This window comes from Octopus sinensis, linkage group LG23, assembly GCF_006345805.1.
Source record: "Octopus sinensis linkage group LG23, ASM634580v1, whole genome shotgun sequence".
NCBI classification, from domain to species: Eukaryota; Metazoa; Mollusca; class Cephalopoda; order Octopoda; family Octopodidae; genus Octopus; species Octopus sinensis.
Genome location: NC_043019.1, coordinates 11,069,458 through 11,079,161, shown reverse-complemented (window position 1 = coordinate 11,079,161; position 9,704 = coordinate 11,069,458). Strand labels below are relative to the sequence as shown.

Genomic DNA, 9,704 nt, shown 5'->3' with positions numbered 1-9,704 from the left:
CCGCAGTTTCGATTCCCAGACCGGGCATTGTGTGTGTTTATTGAGCGAAAACATCTAAAGCTCCACGAGGCTCCGGCAGAGGGTGGTGGCGACACCTGTTGTACTCTTTTGCTAAACTTTCTCTCACTCCCTCTTCCTGTTTCTTGAGTAATGCTGCAATGGACTGGTGTCCCGTCCAGCTAGGGGGAACACATACGCCACAAAAACCGGGAAACCGGGCCCATAAGCCTGGCTAGGCTTAAAAACGGTGACGAGAATTCCAAAGAATGTAGAACTGCAGGAAGATACAGTGATAGCCGCATTTACAATCAGGAAAGGAGATTAAAAACATTATGTGTAATGTCATTCAGGAGTTGGGCAGTAAGTGTTCAAGATATAAAAAGTAAATCAGCGGAGAACAAATACATCATAAAATTGAAGGAAACATTGAAAAATGGAGAAATTGTTGAAGTATTCAAAATGTGGGGTGTGAAGATAAAAATAATGCCAATAATAATTGGAGCATTGGGTATGATAAAAAACATATGACCAAAAACATTGAAGATGTACCTGGATCTTCAACACTACACACTGTCCAAAAATAGCTCTGTTAGGAACAGCCTACATCCTACATAAGACGCTATCAATCCAATAATACAACCTAACTACAAAACAACCCACAAATACAAGACACAATCTGTAAAGCAATTACCCAATGAAATAAACTTCCACCAGCAAACTGTGTAACCAATGCATTACACACTCAACACACAATACAAGCGGTAACACAATAAAAGAAACTGCACCACACTCAAGAGGTAAAAAAAAAACACAGTATAGTACAGGGAAGTGTTTGCACACTCTCAACAGCAGAAAAGAACACACAATGCTGCACACACCTCACCAACATGGAGGTGTAGCAGATGCAGAAGAAATTTGCCTCAATCTACCAAATGTTGAACAGTTATATAATAATAATAATAATAATAGTAATAATAATGATAATAATAATAATAATAATAATAATAATAATAATAATAATAATAATAGTAATAATAACTGCCCAGACATAATTATGATAAAATAATAATTAAGACATAATAATTAAGGATTAGAAAAAAAAATCCATCTGCTTACTGATAGCTATTGCAGTCTCCTCTAACTCCAAAAAAATTGTCCAAAAAGAAGTGGAGAAATTATCAAAGTACAAAGACCTTGATATTGAAGTATTTAAGATATGGGACATGAAGGTGAAAACAATACCAGAAATAATTGGAGCACTGGGCATGATAAAAAAACATGAAGAAAAACATAGAAGCTATACTTGGATCCTCAACACTACACTCCATCTCAAAAAATAGCCCTCTATTTCCCCTCTGACTGATGTTTATGATTCATCATACCTCTACTCATGTTCATCATTCCCTGCATTCACCTTTATCCATTTGTCACTCTCCTTCCACTCATTTGTGAACTTACCAACTTCACCATCCAATCCTTTGGACCACTTCTCTCATATTCATCTTCCTGTAACTTGAGGCTTTGCCCTTCACCATCATCTTCTCCTCTACAGCAAAGCACCTGTTCCTGTCTCTCAAACACAATTTGACTCATCATCATCTGGTACAAAACCATGTACTTCAATACTATACCCTTCAGTCGAGGTGTCTTGTCTTGCGAGTTACTTGGTAACCTCACTGGTGCTGGTGCTAGGTAAAAGGTATCCCTTGCATGCTGTACAGTGTTTGGCATCAGAAAGGATGACCAGCCGTAGAAATCATACTGAAGTAGAGATTGGAGCTTGGCACAGACCTTTAGCTCTCACTAGCTCTTGTTCAATCATCCATCTCATGTCAGAATGGGAAACAGATGTTAAACAATGATGATGATGATAATGATAATGATGATGAGAGTGATACACACACATGCATGAGCACGCGTGCACACACACAGACACATGCACTCAAAATGTACCCATGATGCATGCGAAATATATCAACTAATGTTCCCACATCATGACCCATAAACAATTTGTAAAAAATAGGTCGCAGTGAATAAGTACTAAATGTACATAGTAAATAAGTGAATAATTGATAAAAATAAATAAATTATTAAATGGGTGAAGAGAGAAATAAATAAGGTTAAGAATAGGTCAAGGATTAAAATTACAGTTATGAAAGAGTTTCTAACATGAAAGTAGAGAGACTGAAGTGTTTGAATGTCTTTATGAATGCAAGAAGTTACTTCACTTGTTCTATTGTGGAGTTTTTTGTGTCGGGGAATATGTTTATCTGACTTTTCCTTAGTACATAGCAGGCATGGCTTTATGGTTTCCCATGTAAGATCTTTCAATGGATAAGATATTATCATTTGAGGTCATATGTTATGGGTTTGTTCATCTCAATTTCTTTTGGAATAATTTTGAATAAGGGATGACCAGCTACAGTAGAAAAAAAAAAAGCCATTTTGCAATGTTGCTTTGTGATGTGAATTTGATCTTTGGGTGTGGTGAGGGGTGTAAAGCTTGAGAGCCAGTATAGGGATGTATGTGGGGCTGGTGTACTGCTTGGAGACAATGTAGGGAGCAAATGGCTTGGGGACAATAAATACATATAGAATATATATATATATATACAGGCAATGTATGGGTGTGTGGTAAGAAGCTTGCTTCCCTACCACATGGTTCTGGGTTCAGTCTCTCTGCATGGCCAGTGTCTTGTACTGTACACTTGGGCTGACCAAAGCCTTGTGAGTAGATTTGGTAGATCAAAAATGCAAGAAGCCCGTTGTATACATATATATATATATAATATATTTCTTTCTTTACTTTTTTTACTTGTTTCAGTCATTTGACTGTGGACATGCTGGAGCACCGCCTTTAGTCGAGCAGATCGACCCCGGGACTTATTCTTTGTAAGCCCAGTACTTATTCTATCGGTCTCTTTTTGCCGAACCGCTAAGTGATGGGGACATAAACACACCAGCATTGGTTGTCAAGCAATGCCAGGGGGACAAACACAGACACACACATACATATATATATATATACATATATACGACAGGCTTCTTTCAGTTTCCGTCTACCAAATCCACTCACAAGGCATTGGTCGGCCCGGAGCTATAGCAGAAGACACTTGCCCAAGATGCCACGCAGTGGGACTGAACCCGGAACAATGTGGTTGGTAAGCAAGCTACTTACCACACAGCCACTCCTGTGCCTATATATATATATAACAAATAAGAAAATGGAGATGCACATTAGTTGGTTCGTCAACTTTAAGATAATAAAATGTTGACTTATTTATTTATCAAAACGAACAACCAGCCCCTAACTTTCTTGGTGGTATATATATATATATATATATGAGATGAACAACATTTATTAAATGATGATGATACTTACACACACATTGATATATATATATATATATATATATAATGTGTGTGTGTGTGTGTGTGTATGCATCTATATGTCTGTTCCTCACCACTGTTTGATGGCTGATATTGTGTTTGCATCTTTGGGGTTTGGCAAAAGAGACTGATAGAATAGGTACCATGGTTTAAAAGAAGAAATGACTTTCTTCAAGGCAGTGCCCCAGCATGACCACAGTCTAATGACTGAAACAAGATTAAAAAATATAAATAAACACATGTATTATATATAGATATATGCATATATATATATACATATATGTGTGTATATACATGTAAATGTATGGTTATATAAGAGTATATACATATACATACACATGTATATCTATATATCTATTTATCTATCTATCTATCTATATAGATGTGTAATTATATTATTAATTAAAAGTTTGATTCGGGCCTTGTGCAACTTCCTACAGAAACCTATATATATATATATATATATACATGCATACCTACATATATATATATGTGTGTGTGTGTGTGTGTATATGTATATATATATATATATATATATATGTATGTATACACATCTGTATATGTATACATATATATAAATGTATACACACATATCTCTATATATGTATATATGTGTGTGTGTGTATAATGAAGTTTGCATATATTTGCTATGTATCCATAGATTGTGTGTGTCTGTATATATCATATGTATTGACACACACTCACAATACTACTTGGTGAACATGATTGCGAGAACAATCGAACCAGTAGTGAAATAGATTTCTGTGAGGTGTAACGAGGTGATGAATCACCCGCGTAGCATAGGTATCAATAATTTTTATTACTGTATAAATATGCAGTGTGTGTACAGATGCTTATATTTGTTTATAATATAAATGATAATGTGAGACAATTGGTAATGATCTTGGTTGGTAAATAAATTAGTGTGTATATTATGTGACTGCATGTATGTGTGTGTATACATATGTATTTATATATATATGTGTGTGTGTGTGTTATATATATATAATGCACATATGCGTGTGTGTATGCAAATGCATGGATGTTATATATGTCTGTGGATATCTATCTATCTATATATACGTCCGCCTAATATATATATATATATATACACGTGTGCTTTTTTTTATTTCAAATGCATGTGTCTGTGTGTATATATATATACACACGTGTGTAAGGTTTTCATTTTAAATGCGTGTGTGTATATATATATATATACATACATGCATTTTTAAAATTATAAATATATATATATATATATATATATATACACGTGTGTAAGGTTTTTATTCTAAATGCGTGTGTGTGTATATATATATATATATATATATATATACATACATGTATTTTTAAAATTATAAATATATATATATATATATATATACACGTGTGTAAGGTTTTTATTCTAAATGCGTGTGTGTGTATATATATATATATATATATATATATACATACATGCATTTTTAAAATTATAAATGCTTGTGCGTATATATATATATATGTGTATGTATAGATTTTTTATTTTAAATATGCTTGTGCATGTGAGTAAATTATAATCCAACCTACCCCACCCACCCCACAAATGGTGCTAGGTACCGCGTACCAGGGACGGTACCGTCTTTCAGTATTAATTAGTATCGTTGAATACTCCTACTGTCGTTGAAATCTTTCAGCCTTTTTTCTCTTACCCCAACCTTTACACACACAGTGCTCGACTGTTGATTCTAATATTTCATTAGTAGTAGTAGTAGTAGTCTGTCCAGGAATCCAATCCGTCAGTCGGGTTTCCAATCACGCTTGTAGCCAAATATCATTTAACTCCATTTCGCTACATGACAATAAAGAAAGCATTAAAATTGGAACAAAATAGACACCAAAGGTCCCTGAATGTCGTTCACATTTTCATTTCACGCGTAAAAAACCCGTGACAACTTGTTCCTTTTCCTTCTGGAAGCAATCAATGATAAAATGGACAGATAAAATAGCATATTATTTGCTGTGGATAAATTTTGGGGAAGGCAGGCCCTGGTTGGAATTAAAAAAAAAAAAGATAAGAAAATTCGTTGTAAATATTAGAAATGAATTTATAATTAATTCATACATCAGCGTATTATAATGAATTCTCTGTGATTATTTCATTGTAGTTTTATTTTATTATCAGTAGAATTAGTATTTTTTTAAAGTAGGAACTACGTTAGTAGTAAGAATACAGAAATTTAATGAATAAAGATGCAAGTAGGTAAGTGTATATAATACACAGATCAACAGGCAATTTTTTTCCAAGAAGCAGGCAATCTCCTAAGCCAACTACATCCGCAACGCGGTTTCAAATCTGGGTCTATTATTTTCGGGTATGTGACATTGGTCATTATATGCTTCCGGGAATGGCATGAGGATTCCAACGTTAATTACTTCTGCATTGCCGCCGGGGTTGACTTAGCTTTTCATTATTTCGGAGTCGATAAAATAAGTGTGTATATTATGTGACTACATAGAATAAAGTACCTGTTGAGCACTGGGGTCGATGTAATCGACTTATACCCTGCTTCGAACTTACTGGCCTTGTGTCATATTTTGAAACCATTATTATTATTATTCCTGACGTCAATATTGCATCTGCATTCTCGACACTGTATTTCTGCGAAATGTCATTAAAAAAAAATGCATTTTGAAGAAAGTTATGAGGTAAAAGAGTCGAGAGGGTGAAAGAAAATGATCCAACACTATTTACTCCACATGACAAATTAAAGGAAACGAATAATTATAAAATTATCAAAGGAAGTGTATATATTTCTGAAAAATGCATGTAAGGAAGTGTATATATTTCTGAAAAATGCATGTTTTTAAAGAAAATCTTTCAGAGGTACGTTTTCGAGGGTGCCAATTACAACTATATTGCTCAAAACTAATATTAAAAATTTAAAAAAATTAGTGTCGGATCATTTTCTTTCACCCTCTCGACTCTGTTACCTCATAACTTTCTTCAAAATGCATATTTTTTTAATGACATTTCGCAGAAATACAGTGTCGAGAATGCAGATGCAATATTAACGTGGGAAATCGACGAAATTCTGCCTTAAGCACCCCTATATTCCCCGCCAACAAAATCTTTTACACCAAAAATGAAAAATGCTTAAGTTAGGAGGAGGACGTGTTGAAACCATCTGAAATTCTTCCCAAGTGGTTTATTTTAATAGTTTTTAACGTAATTGTAATTTGTAAATATCCTCCAAAGGATATCTCTGCAACATTTCATTAAAACTTATGCATTATTCATTAAATTATAAGGTGGGGAGGTGCCCATCAGGGAGACCTTAAATCTGTAATTTTGTCTACATTAGGCATTTTTTAAAAAATGCTGTTGTGGCTGATTGAGAGACTTGGAGTCGATGTTGCGAAGGTGATGGCGTCTCATGCAGTATCTCCTCTTAATCATGAAAATATCCATTGTGCGATTATATATACCAGGGTTGGTTGGAAAGAAAAAAAAAAGGTATCTGCTACAAGTGCCATGTTTGTAGGTGAGCAACTACTGTCAGATGTTCATGTTAAAGCAGCCCTTCTCGTGAAAAAAAAAAAACAAAAAAAAAATGACACTAGGAGAAAGGAGTCCGGTCATGTAATATGTGCATATAACAAAAGACATAGTTAGTAAATATATTATAACTATCAATTAAACAATGTAACGGTATATATACGCCGTACCGGCATTTTAAATTTAGTTGCTCCGGCTGCGTCAACCAATGAGAAGAAGAGTTTGTGAAATTCCACCAATGAAACGATAGTCAAGCAACATGTTAGCCAATCAGAAGGTATCAGTAGTTTTGACGTCATCACCCACCAGCCTTCCTTTGTTAAGCTGGTCAAACTAAGCTACGCGTTCTACTCGCTTCATCCGTGTGGCAGGTATTGTTGGAGGTTTGTTATTTTTTCCACAATCCTTAATTTATTATATATATACACATACAACCATACAATACACACACGTTTATACATACATTACAGAGAATCCTTTAATGTTTTCTTCTAAATATTCTCTTACACTAATTTCAAAGACATACATTAAGAGGGAGAGACAAATACAGTGTGATGCTATTTTTTAATTAATATGTCCAACCACTAATTTTCTGTTCAATACTTAATAAGCTTCGTTTCTTTAATTTAAATGCGGCACTTTGTAAATATATGCACCTTCAGAAGTAATATAACACACACACACGTATTTTATTGCATATCTATTCTAGATCTTTGTATAATATATATATATATGTGACTCTCATCTCTGTCCTACATCCCAGCGCGCCCTGCTTTCCTCTACACCACAAGGCCCTGCCATTTTCCCCCCCCACTTTATTTTGATGTCGTTGTTATCCACCACCCCTCGTTTTCAATACTTACACACACACAAACACCATCTATATATAATATATATATGTATATATATACATACACGTGTGTGTGTACGTGCGTGCGAGGTGTCTGTCTCACCCTGCTCTGAAAATCAGAATGATGAGCAAGGGATATTGTACCCCCCCCCACTTTATTTTTTTACTATTCCCATCTCCGTTTCATTAGCGCTTTATTCTAGCCCCTCCACCCAATCACTTCATTTTCACCTAATTCGTAACCCTTAACTGTTCTGTTTTCACTAATCATTCCTCAGATATATAGATATAAAATTAAACGGGGTGGTCATTGCTGGAACACCCCCTAATCATATATTCGTGTTCTGGTTCGGGGTTGCGTAGTTTTAAACGATAAATGTGTGCTTTTCATTTGAAGTTGTAGAAAATAGCTTCTTCATTATCCGTCTTCCTCTTTGGCGCCCTTCTTATTTGCTGTCTTCTCCTTTCACCCTGCAAATTTAGGTCTCTGCCCAGAAAGAGCGAGACGGCCTCTGTGGGAAAGCAGACAAACTAGAAATAACAATCCAGCTTTTATTTTACACTCCCTAACGTTTTATAAAATAAGGAAAAAAAAAAAGGGGGGACCTTGGATTGGACAAAGCAACTCATGATTTATAAAGACAAGAACATTTTTTTTCTATTTAATATGGTCATGTCGATGAGCTAAACAATAATATAAACCATATTTTTCTCTAATATTACTTCAATATGACACCACTATCCCTTTTTTTCTGTCCCTTGTTCACCCATTGCCCGTTTTATTGTTTTCCCTATCACCAAACCGTTTCCATTTTTTTTTCAAAAACATTAAAAAAAAAACAATTTTGAGGTTTTTAGATCGTTTATCGAACCCTGCTCTTCGTTTCTCTTAACTCTGGTGTATAGTTTGATACTTGTGTTTATAGTTTAGTTTGAGGTTAGTGTAAGAACGTATGAGAGACCTATTATATATATAGATAGTCAGACATTCCAGTGGTGACCATCTCATTTTTATCTATTTGTCAGCACAGTATATGTAGGGGCTAAGGTATGGTATAATATGAAGGAGCATCACTGGACTGCTTGTATTTTCAGCAAATCTAGCGTTATTGTTTTGGTCGATGTTGGTAGTTTAATTGCATTTGCGTCGCTGTAAAATCGTTTCCATGGTGTAGAATGACAAACAACATTGAAACAAATGGAATGAAATTAATATGAAATCGGTGTCGAAAAAGTAAAAAAAAAAAGAACCAACTTAGGAACAGCCAAAACGTATGTGGAAAGATATTAATAATGTCTTCCCTAAATGTCACCATCTTCCTCTTTTAATATTCTTCGTCTTTCATTATCATCTCATCCACTTAATATCCCAATTATGTATACAGGCATTCATTGACTATGTATTTGTATGTGAGAAAGAGGGAGATAGTGTTGCCACCACCCCCGCTTTTTTAGCCCCAGGTTTGCAGGAATCAAAAGCCTTTCACCCGTGACCATCCTTTGTTTTTTTCCTTTATTACTTTTCATTCAGTTAGTGAATTTAGGAGTTAATAAATTTTCCTTTTTAAAAATAGTTGGCTGTATAGATTACTATGTGTATGTATATGTTATTTGGCTGGAAATTATATGTTAAGATTATATATGTGTGTGTTTCAGTTATTAAAGCGGTTTATCTGATGGGTTACTCTATACTTTTGTATACACACACACATACACGGGATGGAAATTAGCGATGAATGAAATGATATGTAAAATGTATACACACGCGAATAATAAATACGCAAATGCATTAATGTGTGCTTGATATATGTATATATGTATGTATATCACGCGCACACACCCAGGCATACATTGACGTTAATATAAGCCGATATACCGGCATGTAGTTGCGGATGAATATAATGTATGTGTATATATATATTCATGTCA

General features: G+C 34.5%; 1 protein-coding gene across 2 annotated transcripts in view; it reads left to right on the top strand.

Moving 5' to 3' along the window:
• The first annotated feature begins 7,153 nt into the window (after nucleotides 1-7,153).
• The window catches only part of LOC115223383 (stathmin), a 26,843-nt gene continuing 24,292 nt past the window's right edge, over nucleotides 7,154-9,704 (top strand). For both annotated transcript variants that reach the window (XM_029793892.2, XM_029793890.2), the window contains exon 1: nucleotides 7,154-7,308. The gene's annotated coding sequence lies outside the window, so the exon portion shown is untranslated. The remainder of the gene's footprint in view (nucleotides 7,309-9,704) is intronic.